Raw genomic sequence first — 25,458 nt, forward strand, 5'->3', positions numbered from 1 at the left:
CAAAAATGACAATCAAAACAAATTTTTTCATTTCCTTTTAATATGAGAAAACCAAGAATCATCTAATTATTTACTTATTATCCACAAAATCATATATAAACCACCATATTTTACTAAAAAAATCACCATTGTACGTTAAAAAATGTTTATTTTTTTATATTTTATGAAAATTATAATTTTTCTTCAGCAGATATAACTATATTTAACAAAGAAAAAAAAACAGTAGTAAAATTGGCTAAAAGGGGATGAAAAAATTATTCTCAAAAACATTTTACTATAAAATGGTATAAATACTCCAATATAAATAATCTTTTTTTAGATGACTACCACTAAAACTTCCTATATAAAGTTTATGGTTTTATGAGGTCCGGCTGAAACAATTATATTTTAATACTAACTGCTCCTTCATATCGTCGCTGGCCACCGTTCTGTTGTTGGATTCCAGTTAATAATACATCCTTAATTAGCGATTCATAAATGTAACAAGCTACAGCTATTCTCATTCCTTTTTCTTTTCCCAATTTAGCCTCAGGGAATTACCGTTCAGGTATTACTTCAGAGGATGATATGTATGAGTATAAATGAAGTGTAGTCTTGTATAGACTCAGTTCGACCACTTCTGGGATGTGTGGTTAATTGAAACCTAACTACCAAAGAACACCGGTATCCACGATCTATTATTCAAATCCGAATAAAAATAACCGCCTTTACTAGGACTTGAACGCCGGAACTCTTGACTTCCAAATGAGCTGGTTTGGGAAGACGCGTTCAACACTAGACCAACCCGGTGGGTTAACAGCTATTGGATGAATGCAACTGTCTACACGCCCTTAATTTTAATTAAATAACTAAAGCTTTTTAGAATATCATATGATTCGATCAATCAATGGTTTGTTTTTTTCTGGAATAAAATATGGTGTGGTTTTCTGTTTAGTCAGTGCGAGTATTCAGTAATAACAATTTTTGAATGGATTTTATCTGTATTTCAACATTAAACATTAAACAGAGGTATTCTTCAGCTGGCGTAAACTGTACATTTTTAAAGGTCTTAGGGAACGAAAAGTAAAAAATGTGGTGTGGGAACCACGTGTCTTCCTTGTACGCCTATTAAATTACATGTATACATTTCTTTAAAATATAAAGTACATACAATTTTATTTCATTAATAAATTTTGATATTTTTCATTTTCTTATTATTGAATTATTATTTATCGTAATTTTTTTTTTACAATCAGACGTTAATAATTATTTATAACTCGATATATTTAAATTAAAAAAAAAAGTTAAAAAAAGAAGATGAAGTTCGATTCGAACCGATCTGTCTTCTCTTTCTACAATCCAAATATTTCATAAATTAAAATTTCTTTTGGCTATAACTCCTGGAACCAATGAAATTAAATACCGCTTATGATATATCGTTGAATAGCTCTCAATGAGGGTTATTGCTGCAGTTAATCCAATTTTTTTTTGGATACTTTTGGTTCAGTTGATTGCAATTAAAAGGGAAGGTGAACAACTAGATGTTACAACAGTAATATATATGTAATTTAATAGGCGTACAAGAAAGTCATTAGTGTCAAACTTTTAACGAATACATCAAACTTTATTAAATAGCAAAATAGAATTGCATTACAAAAACAGGAATAAAATACGATTTAGTTTTTTATTACTTTAAAAATATTTATAAAAATAGGTGGTAAACCAATATATCTACGCTAATTTTGAATCTTATCAGCAAGGTGAATCATGAGGTTAATTAAAATGATTCTTTACAAGCTAATCTTATCATTTCACAACATAGTGTAACCTTTGTAAATACGCTGTAAACAAGTGTTAAAATATTTCAAAAGCGTTTATAAATAAAATTAATATTAAAAAAAAAAGCTGAAAAATTATTGCATGAGTTTTCCGTCTATGGCATTTAAAATCCTCAAAAATCTTTTATTTTGATTTTTTTAAAATTGAGGGCTTCCGCTTTAAAATGCTTTTTTAACTTTTATGTTGACAACAATAATATATTGTTGTCAATATATTATATAATTATCGCTGATAATCCAGAATGCAAAAATTTGATTTTGAGGCTCCTTTACTCAGGGGAAGTAATTGTGTAAAATTAATGTTAAAAAAGGTAGCCCCAAATTGGCGATACTAACTTTAACAGCATTGTTAAAAAATATTGAAAAAACTAAAATACGCAAATAAATTCAAATGTGATTTCTTTTAGGAAGGAGTGAACATTTTTTGTAAATATACTAAACTTTTGGTATTAATGAAATATTAATACTTTCGCATCTTAAACGCAACGAATATTATATACTAAACTTTCTTTTAAACTTTTAAAAAATTCAAAAAACCCTTTTTCGTTACCATTGGTTATATGAATAGAATGGGAGAAACCCTTTGTAGTAATTTAAAGACCCGTCGATGTAGAAAATATTCATATAAAATTTTTCTATTAACTCCTTTATTGAAGCAAGAAATAACTAAAAAAGAAAAAAAAAATTGATAATTTTTATTTTGGGGTTGAGGTGAAAAAAATGAGAAATTTGTTATCTTGACAAAACATGATTTCAACTTTTCTAAGAAAAATATTTTGAAAAAATGTTCCAGTAAAACTTTTAAATTTTATTTCTGGAAAAAACACCCCCCCCCAACCTTATTTCCAGTTTTTGAAAAATTTAGTATAATAAATCACCTTGAGGACAGCATTTTCCTACCAGATTTGAAGGATATTGATAAATGAACACCGGAGTAATTACGTCATACAGGCTAACATACATACGTAGAAAACATAATTCACTTATAAAAACGGTTAATTTGAGCTTAGGGATAACGTTTAAAAAAGTATCCTTTTGCAATTCCAATATCAAAAGTCAAGATGTTATTTCTGGTGAAAAACATTATTTCTACACTATTCCCTTAAGATACAATTTAAAAAAAAAAATTTTTTGAGATGTTGGGCATCGACTGCTTTGGTCATTTTGCCCTATCAGAATGGACATTTTTATCGTATGAAAAATGCCACGCCTGACCAGGATTGGAACCTAGGATTTCCGGATGAAAGACTGAGACGCTACCATTCACCACGGAGTTCGGCGGAATGGCGAAGTAATTTTTTGAAATCGGTTACTATACTTTCCCTTTAGTGTAACTATACAATCAGCTACATTATCCGGGAAAGTAAAACGGGTTTTTTTATGATAACTTTTAACAATCCATATAAGAAACTCAAAAGTTCTTTAGGTTTTAGTTTTAAAAAAATCTGATGTGGACATCACATGACTTCCTTGTATGCAATTAAATTTCATATACACATTATTTTTAAAATGAAAAGTACATAAAATTTTATTTCATTAATAACTTCTGATATTTTTTCATATTTTTTACTTCCTTGTACGAAGTAAAGAATTTATTGTGATAGGAAAAAATTTCGGTTTTCAAATTTCAACGGAATCCATCTTGACCATCCCTGATTCCATTTTGACTAGTTTCGGCGTGACGTCTGTATATATCTCGTATAACTCAAAAACGATTAGCCGTAGGATGTTGAATTTAGGACTGCTGTGACATCTAGTTGTGCACATCGGTTTGAATCCGACTTAATTTCCTTTTTTTTTTTACTTTAAATATATTGATTTAAAGTAAAAAAAATCGTTATTAATCTCTGATTGTAAAACGTATTACCATAAATAATTCAATAATAACAATAAAAAAAACGAAAAAATATCAGAAGTTATTAATGAAATAAAATTTTATGTACTTGTCATTTAAAAAAAATGTGTATGTAATTCAATAGGCGTACAAGGAAGTCATGTAGTGTCCACATCAGATTTTTTTTTATATTCATTGTTATTGAATTATTGTTTATCGTAAAAATTTTTTACAATCAGAGGTTGATAATTATTAATAAATTAATATATATTTAAATTAAAAAAAAGTAGGAAGTAAAAAACTCGTTTCGTCTTAATAAAAATGCTTATTTAATAAATATAATTTACAAATTAAAGTTTTGTCTTTTTTTAACAAAAAACTTGTGTTATTTTATTCGTTTTAGTATCAAGAATTGAACAATTATACAAGGATGAATAAAACTGGATAAATTACTAATAAAAGTGTCTGTAGTGGAAATAAGTGGCGTCATATCTGAAACTTAAAAATAAATTACAAATAAGTAATTTACAGATAAGTAAAGGGTTTGATTTATTTAAATAAAATTATAAATATATTTTTTTCGAATAACGAAAAATCGTTTATCGCACGATAAATTAACTGGTTACGCTCCCTTTATGCGCACACTTCTTTCATCCTTCTGGAGTGTCGTTCCCTCTCTTCTTGTGTCCATTTCCTTTCACTGGTTGATTTTTCCTTTCCTGAGAACCTGTTTTATGAATTACTTATCTAAAACGTGTCCTGTCATTTATTGTATCTGAGTGAGTTGATACTAATGTTTTTCATATCTTTTTGTATTTCACGAAACCACATGGGCTTGGATTTATAACTTCTTAGCGAAGCAAAGTTAATCTGTTATCACTCATTTATGAATATTACCATAGAATTGTTCTTTTCTTCATAACTTTCGTCAGTTTTTCAAATTTGAAATTTACGGTAGTTCTCTATTAGGAGGTAATTTTAATTCCGATTCACTGTTACTTTTAGGTTCTAGTATTTTCACCAGTATTCTCCATTCGATCTTTTCTAATTTTTCAAAAGCTCCAATTCCGGTTAGTTTAAGTATTTCTGCTGCGTAAAGTATTTCGGGTCTAACCACTATTTTAAATTTGATAATTTGTGTTCCATAAGTATTATTTGGGATAAATGTTTTATTGTTTTTATTCTTAACATATTGATCACTTTTATTTGCTTATAAATCCTTTGTTATAAAGATTTTTACTTTCCCTGGATATAGCTATTTTGCTGCTGTAGCAATATCGCTTTAAAATGAAAAAATAGGGATGGCCAGAATTTTGGGTATCGGGATTTCTTAAATGTCGACGGTTCATGTACCGCTTAGTTCAGAAACACAAAATAAATTCCGAAAGATGAATATATGTGTGTGTGTTGACGTCTGTATTTTGATTATAATCTCCGGACTGATGAAATATACATTCTTCGAAAATGGCTCAAAAAATTCTACATAAATATGAGCCATTGATTCATCAAATTTTGGACTAAATTAAAAAAGGGAGGTGTAATTTCGTCATTCTTAATTCTTGACTTTTTGATCATAGAAAACTGAGCTTAGTACGATGGAAATTGTTACGGTACTTTTACAGTATAGAACTATATTGTCAAATTTTTGACTAAATCTTTTAAAATTACAAAGTTTTAAGCGGTTGAATTAAGGGTAAGGAAAATATTCAAAATTGCTTCTAAAGAGTTTTAGTTTTGCATCTCGAAAACTTGACTAAAAAAATTGAAGTTTGATACAAATATTTCTCATATATCCTACCCTACTAAAGGTAATTTGTATGTGGATCTCTTTCACTCTCTCTCTCTCTGTGTGTGTGTGTGTGTGTCCCTTAGCTTAGCACTGTAATGTATCGATCACTAGTGGAAAATCCCGATTCGTTAATATCAATTTCTAGAATTAAATTTCTAATTTAACTTTCGTTATATCGATTTTTATCATTAAAAAATTTTTTTTTTGCACAGAGATAATCAATTTTGGTTTGGACACCTTATTCCATTCCAAGACGCCGCCCGCCAGGGCAACCCGCCCGGAAAACCTAGCTGCGGAGGGCGTGCCTACGGCTCGCCACCACATACACACACATATATACATATGTACACACACATACTTAAGATTCCTTCGGATAAGGGGTCATGGTCTACTCATAGTTGTTTTTTTAGTAAAATATACTATTTTAGCCTTGTTGAAAAACTTTGCACCAAATCGAGTCAAATAAATTTTTAAGCTCAAGGGGGCTGAACAAGTCTCGTACTTAAAATATTAATTATTTTAAAACTTTAATTCTTAATATCGAAAATCTAATTCTATCTAGTTTAACGTAGATGGTATATTAACTTTTTTAAAAAGAGTGACCCATGGGATCCGATATAAGAATTTAAAACAATTTAAACATTTTTTTAAATAAATTTTAATACTTTATTTGTTTTACGGGTTGTTGCTGTTATCTATCAAACCTTTTATGTAAACAACTGTTGAGCAAATGGGTCAAATGGAACCTACATTTTTAAAATTTTTTTTGGCAATTATATTCTAAATACAATATAATTTTGATTATAAAAAACATCATTCCGTCGAATGGGTCAACAGAAACCCGTATTTTTACTAAGAATTTTGATTTTGTTATTCAATTATAATTTTAATACTGGATAATTTTAGTCAAGGGGGCATTTGATCAAGAGGATTTAATCGGAGGAACCTTTACTGAATTTCTTGATATTTTTCACAGTTGTACTAAAAAAATTAAGGAATTAATATTTAAAACCCCTATGGCGTATTTGAAACAAAAATCTGTCAAGGGGAAAGTCGGGAAAATTGTGAGCAATCCATAGTCGTTTTAATTTAAAGCTATTGATTTTAAAAGGCATAGAATTAATATTAACCGTGTGATTATAACTTTCTTTTTCCTGTTTAGCCTCCGGTAACTACCGTTTAGATAATTCTTCAGAGGATGAATGAGGATGATATGTATGAGTGTAAATGAAGTGTAGTCTTGTACATTCTCAGTTCGACCATTCCTGAGATGTGTGGTTAATTGAAACCCAACCACCAAAGAACACCGGTATCCACGATCTAGTATTCAAATCCATGTAAAAATATCTGGCTTTACTAGGACTTGAACGCTGTAACTCTCGACTTCCAAATCAGCTGATTTGGGAAGACGCGTTAACCACTCGACCAACCCGGTGGGTTGTGTGATTATAACTAAACATATGTTTTGCCACGTAGTAAAAAATATGTTTTTTCTTCTCGATTTTTTATTTATGCGTTATGGCGTCTGTTTTTAAGATTTATGCTGTGACCTATTTAATTATAACTATTAATGTTGAAATATTTAATATTATATACATCAGAATTCTATTCACCTGAATTATATTAAATAAAAATATTTAAAAATAAATTTTTATTAACATTTATAGCAAATGGAATTTCGTTTTAATTTTTAAATAAATTTGCCATTCTGAATGTACTTTATTGTCTTTTTTTAAAATTAAATTAAATTTTTAAAAAATTAAAAAATACAACAAACTTTTTTCTCTTTTTATGATACTAAACTCCATGATGATCATATTACGATGATGGTATTTTAGGTTCATTAAATAAACTGATAAGATAAACGCGTAGAGATCCCGACAACGGAAATAAATAAATTCTTTTTTAAATTGTGATAATCATGAAAAACAACATGGCCAGAATACAATTGACATTAAATCTTATTTTTACCCGTCTCCGGAACTAGAAATAGGCTGTAGTAATGATTTGACAATCTTGTATACAAGTTTAGTTGTAACATTTAACTCTCCCGTTTTTCATTAACTTTGTATCAAATGACCCATAGCTAATAAGTTAGTAAGTTAGGTAGTTTACAGATTGGAGTGGAAAAAGTGGCTGAATGGTAGACAATAATTTTTCCACTCTTCATGAATTTAAAAACTTTGAAATTCATCAATTGGAATACAAATTTATATATATATATATATATATATAAATCTAGCTTCATTTTCCCTAATTTTACTCTAGGTTTCGTTACTTTCTGTTTTCTCAATAAAGATTTACATCATAAGAACAGATTGAAATATGTTAATGAAATTTGGTTTATATGCACCCAAAAATATAATCTACAAAATAAATTATTATGAAAATTTACCTTTGAAAATTCAAAAATGATGCCAATTTCAATTCATTAATAACTAACAAAAAAAAAAAAGAAAATAAGTTATATTTTTACTAAAATACAGCTTAATAAATTTTTGTGAAAATCTAATTACATATTTTGCTTGTTTTCTTGTCTTGTGATGGATTTTCATCAAGTACGGCTTAATCCATCGATTATCATTAATAACTCCGCAAATATTTGTTTTATAAAATTATTTTTCATTAGATAAAACTTTAACCCTTTTATTGTGAAGAAAATAACCTATTTGTTCACATTAGTTAATAAACGGCTGAGATATCTGAAAATGTTTAAGTGGATCGCAAAAATTATTCTCTCACAATTTTGTTACTGTTTTCACTTCCTTCATTAATTTAGTCAAAAATACATTATAATAATTTCTGTTATTCATAATTATTATTAACAATTCAAATAAAATAACATAATTACTTTTATATATTACTCGCTTGCTTCACTCGCTCTTCCCGTCAAGCCAGGGAGCGGAGCCTCCTGGATCCCCTCTGTGTTCGTTCCCTCATGGTTGTGAGAATAGTATTGATAAATAACAATTAAATCCTGAAAAACTCTCTTTCCTCCAAGGTTTCTCTTTAAATTGATGTAGAAACTCTGGTACGCTTCTGCTGTGGACGAACATATCCCTTTTGGTTTCCTTTCCATTTCCGAGCATGATAATACGAACACACTTCTGTCATAGCGCCAGTATGTCCATGATCGGAGTACTTAATTTGTACATTATAGCTAAAGCCACTTCTCTCCTTATGCGACTATGGTAGCTCAACAATTACAGTACGAACTAGTGAGAAATTTAACTGCAACTCGCGTTGCAAATTTATTGCAGCTCGAGTCTGGGAGTAGCTCTTTCGATCAGCAGCTAACTGAGAATCACGCACTTCAGCTGTTTCAGAGGATGGAAATATTTTCTTGATGAATATTTCCATGAGAAAGGTTACTTCTCTTTATTGAAGGCATTATTATTATTATTATTTCTAACTTTTGATAATCCAATATCGACAACCAAAATAAATAATCAATACCCATAAAAGTTTGCTAAATATGATAATATAAGCTAATACAACAATAATTTTAATAATAATAAAATATCTATTTTGTAGATTAGGTTAGATAATTAGCATATATAGATCTGAACTTGGAGATATTTTGCTTTTGTCATGGTAACAGAAATATAATGAAGTAAATGGATTAATGTTTTTCTTTGATAAATATCTTTAATATCTTATTAGGAAGATCGTGATAATTCTAATTAGAAATAATGACCAAGCCTCTAAGATATAAATCTGCAAAATGTTATTAAAATCTACGCAGTAATTTTTGCTGGTAAAAATTACCATTTTTGCTGGGAAAAAGCAAGGTAAAATTTACTTCATACATTGAGAACTTTGAACACATAAAAATTTAAGAAACCATAATTTTCTATCTTTCTGAATAGTCTATCGTTAATCATAGTCTTTAATCGTTCTGTAATTTTGAACATATGTATACAACTTTAGTTAAATAAATAGTAATACGAAATGTGGAACGTTCTGAAATTTAATGTGTGAATTTTCCATTGTAACCCAAATAGAAACAAAAGTACTTACGGTTAATTGATTTTAATAGTATAAAAACCTTTAACAGTCACACATATAAGCTTATATATATATATATATATATATATATATATATATATTTATCATTTTATTGGTTATTACCTTTTTTAAATCGATGATTATGATGAGTGGTTAAAAATAAATCTTATATAAATCGGTCGGTTAGTGATAGACTGCGGGTTCTTCTGCTTTAAAAAATACACAAACACACACACACACACACACACACACAGACAGAAAAAATCAGCCCTTCCCCTATAAATTAGATCTCCATCGATAAAAATACCAGCACCCCATTCAATTCAATGATAAAGCTCTGTAGGGTTCCTCAGTTTTACCGTCGTTTTATTGGTCGACATGATAATCACAACGAAACAGATGTTCCATTCGTCTTTGTTAATGCAGATCACCATTGTTGTTTTCTAAAAAAGAAATAGAATATTCACAAAAATCTACAATTAAATAAATTAAATCGAAATTTGAGTTAAAATATACAAAAAATTAATTTTTTAAAATTATTATTTTAATATGACATTAAAGTTTTGAACACATTTATCTTGTTACTTATTGTTAAGACGATTACCTTATAATCTTTGGTTCCAAAAAAAATAGAACCTTATTGATAATTTTCGATTAAAAAAATAAATAGCATAAATAATATCTCCATAATATCGTAATTTTCTTTAAATCCTCCATGGATTCTTTTGTGTATCCTGAACAGTTTGAACGATTTCTATTCTGAATGAATTTAATATATAGTCGTTTTAATTTGTAATTTTTACTAAAAGTTTTGCATTAGGTTAATGTGTTCCACAATCAACATTTTCAACAACGGCATTCGATAACGTGACACTTTTTAGGAAGGAAAAGGTAATTTTAAAAAAAATTGCCTGCTCGGGCAATTGAAAATATACACAAAAATATAATATTTAGTAAATAAATATTTTATTTAAATTAAAACAAAATTATAATAGATTACATGATACATAAAGATAATGAAATCTGACAGAAAACGGCAATGCGCAATTAAATATTAAAGTAAGGAAATATAATACATCAGAAATTGCGTTATTTTGTTACTTAGTTGGTAAAATTAGAAAGGATGGAAGCTAAAAACAAACTGCCACCAATGAAGATAAATTCCATAGACGAAAAGAATTTTACTACTGTAATGTAAATTTATTATTTAGAAAGATATTCTTACAAGTATTTGTGTAGAATGTAGTTTTAAACTGGGGAAAAGTGGAAATTAAAAAAAGAAAAAAAAAGAATGGAGGCCTTTGAAATATGGTGTTGCTGGAAGATTTTAATAATAAAATGGGGTGATAAATTATAAAAAAATCTTAAAACGAATAGGAGATATATTTTTGATTAAATCTTGTAATATTGAAAGTTTGCGGACCATATATAATCCAGATTTAATTAATTTGTCAATAAAGAGCCAAATAGAAAGTAAAAATCTGAAGAAGACAGACTGATCTATAAATATATATATAGAATGATTCACGAAGAATGAAGAGACTTTCAGGACATATTCTCCTGGCTAAAATAAAGTGGAAAGTTCATAAACATAGTTCGGTAACGCTTCGGTAGCGAGTGTCGGCGGGTGAAAGATTTCAACCTGATTTTTATCCCTTCAGTAAAATTAAGCAGATTGTAATGCTTGGGACTCAGATTAAGGTGTAAATTTAGTGGTTTTTTTACAAAATGTGATCTGAAAAATTGAAAAAAAAAAAAAATAGTTCACAGAATTTTATTTTTGTAGTTTTTGAGAAATCTAGGTTAAAAGACGAAAAAGAAAAAGACGCACTATTTTATGTTTGGTATAAATAATTGGGTAATAGGCACACAAGAGTTTTAAACAAAACCCTTTTAAATTTATAGAGAATTTGGATCTAAGCAAAATGCTATGAAAAACGTATACAGGAATTAAATACCATCGTAAGAATTTCAAAGTTTATTAAAAACTAAATATATAAAGGAGTGGCAGATTTTAACTACGTATTTAACGAAAAAAATTTTCAATAATACAAAACAATAGAATTAAATATCTAAGAAAAATAAACAATCAAATAAAAAAATACATCAATTAAGTATTTGGTTGTTTGCAAATTTTTTTCTTTTACCCAGATTTCTCGAAAATCATTAAAATACAATTTTGGGATCTATTTTTTAGATGAAATTTCATATAAAACCTTTAAATTTACTCCTTAATTAGGGACCCAAGAATTACAATCTGACTTAATTTTATCGAAGGCGATAAAAGAAAAGAAATTCTTCCGTCAAGAATAGTAAATGTAGTATTTTATGCACAATGAAAAGTAACTGTTTCAATGTTATTTGCTTGGAAGAATCAAAGAAAATTATGGCAAAACCTTGATCAAGGAGTAAAAAAGAGATACAGTAAACCTTAATTATAACGAGATTAAAGGGGCCAACCAAATGAAGAAGCTGTTTTAAAATAAAATATCGATATGTTTTGCATTATAGACTAACAAATAAAATTTAGATGTAATATAATTTTTAGACGTTATTACGTTTTGCTTTTAACCAAAACTTTAGCGTACCGTATACTGGTAGCGTTTGGCTACTGGATATCCGATCAATCATTTTAACGCAATACTGTTTGTTTAATTGATTGTATGGTACAGTACTGTATTTTTAAACTGAAAATTATGATTACTGAATTTACCAGTGGGAAATCACGCCTCTCTTCGGATTTTCACTTAAATCGTTTAAAATATGCTACAGAATTCAATGAGCCTGTTTTGGCGGATCATTGTTTGGTCCCAGTCTTTCCTGATATTTTTCAAACAGAAAAACCCGAGTAATTAAAATAACTACCAGCCTTTGTAATACCGCAATGGAACGTATACTGTACGTACTGTAGAACGTCCTGTTACAAACCTTTTATTCACCCTTCAGACCTGACCTGAACAAATCTAAGATAAAATGTCACAATCTTTACGTAAAAATCATAAATGAAGCAATGGAATTTCCCTTGTGTTGAGATTATTTGGTTGTAGTTTTGGTATTTATAGGTCATCTGTACCTATAAAGCAACTGGTTTTGACTGGATGATTCATCAACACCCGGCAAAAACTATTGAAGATACATGTATGAAAATCATTATTCACGTTCTTGTTAAGATGTAAGTGTACACTAAGAAAGGATTTTTTTGAAATCCCAAGTTTAAAGGGTTAAAACTGAGTAACAAATAAAGATATCAACTTCATTTTTAATGTGTGTAATTTTCAAACAAATATTAAAAACCAATTTCTATATTTTTCAAACTTTGACATTGAAAAGGGTGAAGAAAGGTAAAAAAAATTAGATAAAATATTTCAAATTTTCCCCATTTCCGACTATAATAAACGAGATTCACTAGATTTGGGCTTGTAAATACTAATCAGATAAATATCTAAAATCAATTTTCTGTTTTTGTAGTTTCGAATTTTTAAGGAATGCTACGGTGCACGGCGTGGCGGCTCTCCCAAGACAGCCACTGTTACTGTATGTACGACGCGACTTGCTATACCTGCCTCCGGTTACTTGACTAAAAAACATAAAATAAAAAAATTTTAAAATGAGAAACTAAACACGGTCACTTCCAACTGGCATTTTTCGGGTAACGCTAAGAACCGAACAAAATACATCTTTACCCGTACTTGTACGGGTAACCACTTATAACTAATATTTTTAAGATGGAGGCTGACTGTTTTGAAACCCACATTCATGGATCAATTCCTGTGATTCTGTACTGACTAAATTGTTACTCTAAAGAAATTACAATATTTAAATATAATAGAGTAATATTGCCTATAAATTGAACAGGCTTTAGTTTTTATTTGTCATTATTATTCTTAGAAGCATGAGTTTAATGAACATAGCGGGGTTCAAAGAGCAGAGCCATTACAGGCTAATTGACCGCGACGAGAAACGTAAGGAATCATTCAACACGCGCGTAGCCGCGACAAGGATGCTAAAAACGACAATTAATAAGGCTCAAGGACAATAGTTGAAGTTAGCAGACATTGATTTAAGAGGACCGTTTCTATCATGGACAATTTTATGTAGCTTGCTCTAAAGTTCACACAGCAGCTTATTCATTCTACCAACACAAAAAAGCCAAAATTTTCATTAAATGCCACGACGGAGATTCAACGAAAATCTAAAAACAATGTTCTCGATAAAATAATTTTTATTTATAAATAAATAAATTTGCTATTAAAAAAATATTGTGGGCGAAGCCCCAACGGGGAACACCAGTTTTAATATGTGAAAATAATAATTGTTTTTAAATAATGATGCAAATATCGAAAAAATAATTTTTTTTATTATTAATTAAGAAATAATTTCTAATATTTCAGTAAATATTCAAATTACGTTAAAGAACTCTGCAAAAAATTTTAATTAATATTATTTAAAAATTCAATAACAGAATAATATTTTTTGTGATGAACAAAAATCGTTTAAATTAATTGAAAATATGAAATATATAAATACGATGTAAAGCCAAGGAAATTGAAATAAGTTACTTTCTGGTAGATCCTTTCCTTTTGGTAGTTCCCTTCTTTTCGATGTCATTCTACTAGCTAATGCGAAAATAATTATGTTGTTTGGTCTAATAACAGTGAATAGTTTAATTTTTAAAAAAATCTACTTATTAATCAAGTTAGATTAAGTTTAAGAGGAATAAACAATTTTTAAAATTAGGCATTTAGACAAACTAATGCGAATTCCTAACGTAAACATCTAAAATTAATTCTAATCTTAAATTACTTTAATTCTAAATTTTTATTTAATCAAAAATTGATTTCAATATATATTAAATTAATTTAGTATTAGACCATTCTTTCTAGACGCTAGTTTACTTTCTGTCACGTTAAATTATAGGTTAAAAACCTGTAATATATATATATATATATCTTTCATTAATTATATAATATTTATATTTTCTTTTAGGTTTCGAAAAATTAATATTAAAGTTTGACTAAATTAATTTATTTATGTCATGACTCAAAAGATTGAATACTTTTAACTGGTCATAAGAACTTAATTTTTTGATGCTTGTTGTAGATTACTCCTTCCTATCAATCATTTGGATTTACTTCCGTACATTAATGGTAGAAATTTTGAAGAAAGAAACAACTTAATAACTTTAAACCCTAAATCTCAAGAACTAACCTGAAAATAATTTAGAATTGAGGATTTTTATTTTTTTCTAAGAAATCTTTTTTAATTTTAGTAAAATACAAAATCGTTTCAAAAAAATTATACCATAAAACCTGGTTTCCTGTTGTAATTATTTGTTTATAAATATTACTTCCTGATGATTCATTACCGAGAGCAGGAGGTGTCGCTATTAAAATTAAATCGTATCCACAAGAACTATACTTATAATTATTATTGTGAAAGAAAATTTATTTTAGTTAACAAATTTTTAATTAAAAACCGGTTAAAATTTTATAAAAATGTTGTTATAACGGGTAATAATTTTACATTATAATATCTTGTGAAATTTGATAATATACAAAAACTTGATAAAAGAAATAAATGCAAACTATATTACAGATTTTCTTTGTTTTTAAAAGTAATTAAAAAAAAAAACAAATAAAAAACTTAGAAAGAACAACAGGATTGGAAGGGATTTATAAATTAAGATATTTCTTCTTCTTTTTTGTTTTTCGTATTATACTGAATTTTATTATTAATAAAAAGAAAATTCCTATTTTTTTTAGCTTCAATTTTTGTTCAAAGTTCTGTTTTTATTATTATTAAGAAAACGCAATACTGTAAATAATCCTGAATGGTATAGCTATTTATAGCTGTTCAGATTACAGTTCTTAAAAGGAAATGAACTGACAAAATAAAAAAAGATAAAATTAAAAAAACTCATAAAATATTTAAATGAGATAAAAAATATAATTTCAGTATTTTTTAAAAATGTTATACTTTAATAAGAACTATTTTTCAAGTAATGTAAACTCTTTAAATAAGTAAATAATTGTTTAATAGATAACGAATAATTACATAAAATAACTATAAATAATTTGTAATTATATTTACTTAATACAACCTTGATATTAGTTGATGTATTATGTAAAAAAAATTAATGCCTTTAAACTAAATATTAATAAACATAGATACAAACGCATAACCTATCAATTTTATTGAATATGTAAGTGTATGTGTGATCAGTACATAAGTATGATTGTACTTAACATCTAATTCATACACTTCTTAACATAATATGTGTAAGCCAAGACATATGTTTCAATTTAAACTGTATGCGTTATCTTGCTTTTTAAAAATATAAAGTTCAAGCACTCTGGTAAATTGTTATTTGGAACCTGGTAAAAGCTAATAGAATAACGATCTATGGAAGTTATACATCAACTTAAAGATACTTTACAAAATTATTTATGTCTAATAATTAATTATACGAAATAAAAAATGCGTAATTTAATTGTAATCGAAATAAGATTGATTTTTTAATCCTCAAAATATTTGAATGGTACAAAAAAAGCAATGTTATAGGTAATACAAGAAAGTTGTTATTAGGTCAGCTTGATTAAATTAACATTATTATGTAACATTAGTTAATAAACAGTTTTATTCGTAAATATAATAATAGTTATTTGAATTTTAGTATTTGTTATATTAATTAGTTTATATTTACATTCATTTACTAAACTATCAAATAAAAGATTCTTATGACCGAACAGAGATAGCTCTATATCAGTCATCTTTTTAATAAACACATTTATTTAGCCTAGAACATGGGAATAATAAAATTAAAAAAATCGATCCTTTTCTCAGGTTAGCATCAGTCGTAATAAAGCTGTTTTGTAATGCTATAGAACGAGATTAATAATCAATAAAAAATTTAACTTTTTTTTTAAGAAAGTTAAATAGTGATGTTATCAATTTACGCTGCTTATTCGTTTTAACGGTTATCAGGAACTTGCAGTATCAGTAAAATCTCGAATAATAAAAACATTATGGTCAGTATAGGAAACGATATTTTAAATGGTTTAAGTTTCAAAAAATTTCGGTTTCCAGATTTCAACGGAAATATTCATTTTGGCCATCTATGAATCCATTTTGACTAGTTTCGGCGTGATGTCTGTACCTACTTATGTATCTCGCATAACTAAAAAAATGATTAGCCGTAGGATGTTGAAATTTTGGATTTAAGACTGTTGTAACATCTAGTTGTGCACCTCCCCTTCTGATTGCAATCGACTGGACCAAAAGTGTCAAAAAAGCCCAAAATCCATAATTATATTTTTATACCATATTTTTATACCTAATTTACAAATAAAGAAGATCTAGTTAAGTGTTAGAAGTGCAGCAGAACAGTAAATGGAAAACATTAATGTCCTTCACTCTCCTGCCGGGAGTTTGAGAAACTTACAGAAACTAATTAAATAACAATTTTAGTATCTAAAATAATCAGCCATTTACAAATTGCAGTGAAATCAAGCAATACATAAAAAATTAACCTTCTAAATTAAATATAAAATCAAAAACATAAAGAAAAAGTACCTTGTCGAACGTAATCATAAAATAATTATTTCCTGAAATAAATTGAATATTAATGTCAAATGTGAAAGCAAATAATTTAAAACAAAACCAATTATTAATTACATTAATAGGGATTAAATCATCATGAAATTTCAAATATGTGAAAGATGAAAATGAAAAATTCAGTAGATTTCTTCTAATTTCCATTTTAAACAAAATTAAATTTTCATGTAAAACATCTACCCTATTATCATTAACCAAATTAAGGCTTTTAACAAATCTAATTGCTGGTGATGATTCTTCGGTATGAATATTTAAAAAAGTTATGTCTTTTTTTATTCCAATATTGAGCCATAATGCAAGATTCAAATAAGAATCCGAGATGTTAAAATTAATAAGGTCACGCATTCTTTATAAATATTCATAAATAACATCTTGCACTTTTCTCCATAATTCCAAACACTAAATGCTCAGTTTACGACATCCTACTACATATGATATTGGTGTTTATTTTGTTCTCTCTGCTGCAAATTATACAGCAATTACCTTTACACAGCTTCAATTTTCAGACAAGTGAATTTTTACTGTAGTTTCAAATCATCAAATATTTCAAAATAATAATAATAGACTAGTAGCCCCAAGCTGCTTCGCAGCATTATTACTACAAAGTAATGTTATACAGTGGAACCCGCGGTTAATGAGATCGTTTATAACGAGAACTTGGTTGTAAGGAACAACATTCCGGGATTTGTTTGGTTTTCTATCTCATTAATAATAAATTAACTTGCTTTTAGTGAAGTATCGACGCATCATAAACATCGTTCTTACGAGAATTTTCATTTTTTTAAATACTGTAATTAAAAATAAGTTAAATAACAATCAAATAATCTCAACGCAAGGGATATTCCATTTCTTCATTTACGATTTATACGTAAAGATTGTGAAATTTTATCGTAGGTTTATTCAGATCAGGTCTGAAGGGAATTGCAGAATTCCAGAAAAGACTGCGATCAAACAATGATACTCAAAATCGCCCATAAAGATTCATCGAACTTTATAGCACATTTTTAACGATTTAAGCAGAAGTCCGAAGAGGGGCGTGGTTAAAGATAAATTTTACCTGTCCTACCTCCACTGGTGAATTCAGTAGTCATAATTTCCAGTTTAAAAATACAGTTCTGTACCATATAATCAGTTAAACTAATAAATAGTTTAACTAATAAGTAATTTAGGGAAACGTTTTTTTTAAAAATCTGATGAAGATACCGCATGACTTTCTTGTACGCCTATTAAATTACATATGCTCGTTTTTTTTAAAATGAAAAGTACGTAAAATTTTATTTCATTAATAATTCTGATATTTTTTTTACTGTTATTATTGAATTGTTATTTATCTTAAAACGTTTTTACAATCAGAGGTTAATATCAATATATTTAAATTAAAAAAAAAGTTAAAAATAAATAAGGAGATGAAGTCTGATTCGAATCGATGTGCTCTATCCTTGTAAGATTTAAATATTTCTTTAATTAAAATTTAATTTGGTTATAACTCTGGAACCGATGAAAGTAATATCATTTATGATATATCGCTGTAAATCTCTTAATGAGGGCTTATTACTGCAGTTAAGAAAAAGTTCAAAATCCAAATTTATGGATTTTGGGTTTTTTTTGACACGTTTGGTCCAGTCGATTGTAATCAAAAGGGGAGGTACATAACTAAATGTTACAACAGTCCTAAATCCAAAATTTCAACATTCTACGGCTAATCATTTTTGAGATATGCGATATTCATACTCGTATGTACAGATTTCACGCCAAATCTAGTCAAAATGGATTCAGGGATGGTCAAAATGGATATTTCCGTTGAAATCCGGAAACCGAAATTTTTCACGATCACAATACTTCTTTTACTTGGTACAAGGAAGTAAAAATGTTAAGACAAGTACGCACGGTTAATACAAAGTGGGATTATGTTTGAAAGATTTTGAGAAAATTGAATCCAAAAAAACTATCTACCCTACCCAACAGGAGATATTGACCCCAAAACTTTACCTACAAATTGCTTCATATACACGAGACTTTACAAAATTTCGTGAAAATCGGGTTATCCAGTCAAACGTTATTAAGCTTATAAATACGTCAACACACGTAGTACGTACGTACTCACATATGTACAAACATTTCTCTCCACTTATTTTTATTTTTATTTGGGGTCCCTGGGTCATGAAACATCAGGAAATACAAAAATCTCAAATCCCATTCTTTGACTGATACTTTCCTTTTTGTAGCATAGCTCTAGAGCTGTGATACCAAGAAACTAAAATAATTTAGCCAGTTTAAATTAATCAAAACAATAATGAATTGGCCTAGACAGCTTAGTAACAGAATAAAAAATGTTTACATAATATGTATATATATATTTTTTTTTGATAAAAAAAATTTTAAAACATAAGATTTAAGGTATAGTGCAGATCATAAACAATTTTTACTCTAACAAGATTCCTTTTATTTCCTTATACGCCCATAAAGAAATTGTAAAATTACGTATAGTTTTTCGGTTTTTAATAACTTTACAAATGTTTAAATATATATATATATAATACCACGTTAAAAGAACTGAAAGAAATAAAAACTTCACCGTGGGTATCATTTGGAAATACAACATACAATGCGAAAGTTAAATGTTAATAAAATCAATAGAACTGTTTAACATAATAATTATACATAGAAATAGGTGAGAGATATAAAATATTATTATATAGTAAACTAAACCTGTTTAACTATTTGCAATGTAAACTATACGTTAAGTTGTACAAATATTTTTGTTTATTGTGCATATTCTTAGCTTACAAATAACTAATCTACTTTGTGTATATATACTTTTTCAAACTGTTTTTATTGTTAATGACAGATAAATTAAAAATATATATACAGTACTCTAAATATTTATTAAATTAATATTTAATTTAAACACTGCATTTATAACACTTGGAACTGTATTGGTATTTAACCGATGTAATCATAACTTCAAATAGACTGTATTTATGTAGACAAGCTTTATATAAACCAGTTATTTTTTTATCGCTTAGTTACTTTATTTATTCTATCTTTTATTTTATATTTTCTGTATTCACATGATGATAATGAATTCACTAACTAAATGATCAAGCTATTCACTATTTATCAATTATAGTAAATATTCTTTACCAACTTTGCTAAATTCATTGAAATAAATGCTAAAAAATATGATTTATTTTTTTACGTTAATACACATATAATAAATTTCGATATAAACTTTTAAATTAAAATTATTTAAGACGCATCATTAAGATTTTTTATCAATTTTCTTATGAATTAATTATTATTTATTTTAAAGTTACATTTAAATATGATAAAAAATAATAAACCTTATAGAGGTAAAATGTTCAATTTATCTAATAATTAAAAAGATAAGCTAAATTTTTTTTTTTTAAATAATCGTAGGATTTTAATCTTTCAATTAGGTAGATTTCATAAGAAAGCTACCTATTGTAACAGGTACCATGATTTGACTTCCGGAAAATTTCGACATCTTCGCGTTTCACATCCCACAGACTCCAAACCCCGTGAGTTCAAAAGGTTATGTATATATATATTTCACTTTCTTGTGAACACGATAACTACCGTGATTTTGCGCCAATCACTTTCAATCAAATTCAAACCAGTTGATAACTTAACATGATTTTATTATACATCGTCGAATATTTTAATTTCGAAATGAATCAACCAACTATTGTTTTTTTAACAAAAGAGATTCAAGGAAACATTTTCTTTTTAAACTAATTTTTTAAACGCTAATATACAAACACCCCTGATGCTTAGAAATCTAGGTTTTACTTTATCATGACTGCATTGAAGTTAATAAACCTAACTTAGGTTAGATTAAGAAATAAACAAATGATTTGTATTACTAATTTTTAAATTGTGGTTTTTATAAGAAATTTCTATTTTAGTTTGTAATCAATCAACAGAATAAACTATCCAATGAAAATTAAAAGTATTTTTCCGTTTAACACATTATGTTTTTAAAAGATTTTTGCTGATTTTATTTCAGTTATAGTATTTTGAAGTTCCTTTACGGTGATCAGTTACTTAAATTTCTTTCCTGTAAATAATACCAAACTTTGGTGAGTGCCAAATTAAACAGATCATTTTGAAATAAATTTAATCAAAAGAAAAAAACGATTATTTAAGAAACTGGGAGGGGGTAAGAAATCAAAATAAATATATAATTAAACAAAAAATATTTAATGAAATAAAACTAAAATAAAATCATTAGTTTAAAACTTTGTAGTTAAATTAAAAATTTTCATTATTAATTAAGAAAAAAATGATTAAACTGATAAAAGTACAAAATTTACGATTATACTTAAGCCGATTTAAAAAAAAAGAGCTGTATATATTAAGTGACTTCCCTTTGGTTTTTCGTTTGATTTAATTTAACTGGCTTATGCTTGGAAGTTAAGAAAAAGTGGAATTTAGTTGGCTAATCTGTGCTGATTTTATGTATGTGGCATCAGTTTTATTCTTGTTCTAATAAAGAATTTGTTATCCCCCAAAACTATTCGAAAAGAATCTAAATCAACTCTATAATTCTTGATTATTTCTCCAAACGTTACAATTGTGTCATACAGCATATATTGTTAACGACTATAAAATACTAATTATAGAATTAAAACAATTTAAACTTAGCAAAAATTAATGATTCAAAACTGATTTTATTTTAAAAATTTATTACATAAACAAATAAGAGAAATCGTTTTTTTTTGTAATGAAAATGATACAGGAATAGCATTTTTAAATATAATGGTTATAAAATCAAAGTCTGTAAAGAAATGAATTTTATGAATAATTCTTTATATTATATATTTTCATACAAATCAAAACAAAAATAGTAACTTACAATGTATTACAACAGAAATATTTCAACATTGTATAAAAATAACTTTGAATTCATTTATTTGGTACACAAATCGTTAGTGTTATCAATTTATAAAAATCAATGTCGGTTAAAATTTATTTTCATGATTTAATCCAACCTGAGAATAATTTATTTAAATGAAATCGTTTGATTAGAAACGGTTGCACGTAAATTTATTATGACAGTCCTGCCCTTTTTAAATGTAATTTAAAATTAAACCATTTGATAATATTTAAACAGAAATTTCTTGAACAAAATAAATTATTAAAAAAGGACCAGTTTAATTATAAATTTATAACTTCTATCAGCATTTTTTATTCTTAGATCTATTACTAAAAATTAGCTAAAAAAAACACCTAATAGGATTTGGCAACATACGTAATTAACAGCAACAAAGTACATTACAAATTAATTGGTTATAAACAGCCTATGAAGTTCAACGCTATATTTCTGCCTAACCAAAATATTTCAACTGTACAATAACCAGATTCCAGACTTTATAATATTTTACAAATAAGTGTAATATTTGTATATAATTAATACAATATTAATTATACGAACATATTTGATTTCCATTTAAAAATTAATTACAATATTTTAGTTAAATAAATAAAGTGACCGATACTTTTTGTCCTATTTGTAAATACATTTTTATAAACTGAATGTACTTTCTGAATTTTAATGTATAAAGTAATCTTTCTTTTATGAAAAAAAACTGGACTCTAAAATTTATAAAAAATGTTGTTTTATCTAATCCAGTTGCACCATTAAAGCGTTTATGTATTTGATGGTTTGGGGTTTGTTTGGTTGCTTAAGTCTATGTAACTACACAACGGCTACCTATTTTACATTACAAAGATTAATTAAGCAAGTGATATTGGATACATAGTAATTAAAAATATAAACTTAATAGTGGTTACGTATATCAATTTTGTCAAGTGAAAGTAGGTATTATATTTTAATAAAAATATATTTGAAAATTTCACAATATTTCATATTTCCGCTAAGTTAACATAATTGACTTAAGTGTTTTTTTCTGCCTTTCCTAGCATTGTCACTCTAACATTCGTAATTGACGCGTTTCGGAGTACCTCCATTCTCAAAACTACTTTTTGTACCGGGTACTGAAAGTAGTTTTAAAAATAAACTGACCAACACTTTTTGCAACGGGTGACAATGCTAGGAAAGGCAGAAAATAGCACTCAAATCAAAATTTTTGAAATAACATATTACTAATAAATCAATAAATTTGAACGTTAATGTGAAAAATTAATTCCAGTTAATTAATTCATAGAATATTATTTAGAAACTGAAATATAATAAAATATTATACTAAAATTAATAAATTTAATTTTATTATATCTTTTTGTATTATAGATTTTATAATATTAACATTTTTTTTTCTATTTTTTAAAGTTAAATGTATGAATTATAAGTGCAATTACATAAATGTGATCCACTGATGGGACATAAAATAAAAAAAAAGTTAAAATCAGAAATTTCTTCTGTTCTCAAAAACTCGTAAAATATCTGAAGAAAGCTATCTGTTAAAACAAACCCAGTTTTCTTATACGTTAAATAAAGCTGGTTTCAGTTTCTATTAACAGCATATTTTTTTGTTAATAACATTAAATTATTCTTAAAAAAAAATAAAATAAATTTATGAAATATACACAAATTATACTAATATAAATCGTATAGAACATTGTTTATTAACAGGAAAGATAGTATAAACCTCACCAGTTAATCTACGATTAACTGTTACATAAAGCCTAGGTTTCACGATAAGGTGTATTAGGACTGGGATTTTTGGATTAGACATCCAATTCCACCCCCCTCAAAACACCGCCGGCTTATACCATTTATGCAATTAACCATACAAAAATAGGCATTGAAGTAACTTATGAAATTAGACTTCTGTGTGATCTAAAATTACATGTAATACAATACTGGCCTCTTACAGTTTATTAAATAATAGTAATAAAAAATATTAGCTTATTAGCTGACGTATCCTACTGAAGCAGTTGACTGTATTTCTACACGTAATTCAAAACATAACCTATAAGATAAAAGTAGCGAATGCTGGGCTATCTAATTCATTCGCAAATTAAAGTAAATTAATTTATAATAATATATTTACATCATGATCAGTGTGTTAACATTCTAGGCTAAATTCCATCATCTTACGCTATATTAAGCAGGTAATATAATCAACTTCGTTGATTTTTTTTTAATAAAACAAATTAGGTTAAACAAAACAGTTTTAAATATTATTTATAAACAAACAGTTTTAGTACACGAAAAGAATAAAATAAAAAAAAATATTTTGAAATAATTATTCTCAAATTTCAACATTATTACATAATCGATGTTAATGAAGTTCTAGATGAACTATGAACGAAATTTACATGAACTCAAATACAATTAAACAGTCATAACTTTTGTTAAGCAATTATTTTATTTTTGTAATATTTAGTTCGATTTGTGCTTTCTGATGAAATTGAACAATTTAAATTAAATAAAAATTTTAATTTTTATTTAATTTAAATTCTGAATTTTTAATTCAGAATCAAACAAACAAAAATTTATATATTATGGTTAAAAGTTAATTATTACGCAGCCTACTATAATTTGTTCTAGTAAGAATATTTTGTATAATAGTTAAGAAAATTGAGTAACCGGTTCAAAATCAATTTCCAAGTATATAAATGTTAAAAATATCAGTAAATTAAAATTTATCTTTAAGCAGCAAATAACTGTAAAACTATTTTTATTTTGTGATTTGATACGCTTAATATTGTACAAAATAAACTGAATTACGCAAAGAATTTAATTCATGTAGTTTTCAAGACAATATAACGTGTTATGCGTATTAATTATTTCATTATATTAAAAATAATAATATAATTAACCAATTTTATTAAATATATCAAATACTACATAAAATCTAGTAGCATAATCTATACTAAATAACGATGAATTTAATTCAGATTAGATATATAATTAAAGTTATCTCAGATGGATTTGGAATAAATTTGAATAGCAAAATAATTTTCCGATTTGTTTTTTTTTTATCTTTATAAATCCATTTTCAAATACGAGTTAGGTAATAGAATTACTCTTACTTACTAAGTTAATATATGTAAGTTTATACTCATGTACATATTTATAAAAATATATAATTAAATAAATACAAATAGCCAAACTAATTTAAGAAGCATTGTCAAGTAATATTAATAATAATGAAGCAAATATATTATTAAGTTTATTGTAAATATTTCACATTGTTAATTAAACTATTCTAAATAAATATTTGAAATAATAATTTCAATAAGTATTAAATATGTTTAATGATAAAATTCTTATAAACATTTAAAGGTGTCACCGGTCCATCCATGTAGATGTGTCGTGGGTAGCTCACGATGTCCCGGGAGACAGAAAGGACTACGAGCGGACAGATCGGCGACGAGCCGGCAGTGATAATGAACGGTTAGGGGAC

General features: G+C 26.8%; 1 long non-coding RNA gene across 2 annotated transcripts; it reads right to left on the reverse strand.

Annotated features, from left to right (window-relative positions):
- Nucleotides 1-3,979: 3,979 nt before the first annotated feature.
- On the reverse strand, nucleotides 3,980-25,433 carry LOC142324461 (uncharacterized). Of its 2 annotated transcripts, none has more exons than XR_012756296.1 (3): nucleotides 25,345-25,433; nucleotides 9,572-9,891; nucleotides 3,980-4,149 (listed from the first exon to the last, which is right to left on the reverse strand). It is a non-coding gene; the product is annotated as an uncharacterized LOC142324461 (long non-coding RNA). The 2 variants fall into 2 exon arrangements; XR_012756297.1 differs by having other exon boundaries at nucleotides 25,330-25,423.
- Between the last annotated feature and the right edge of the window lie 25 nt (nucleotides 25,434-25,458).

This window comes from Lycorma delicatula, chromosome 5 (assembly GCF_047948215.1).
Source record: "Lycorma delicatula isolate Av1 chromosome 5, ASM4794821v1, whole genome shotgun sequence".
In the NCBI taxonomy this organism is placed as follows: Eukaryota; Metazoa; Arthropoda; class Insecta; order Hemiptera; family Fulgoridae; genus Lycorma; species Lycorma delicatula.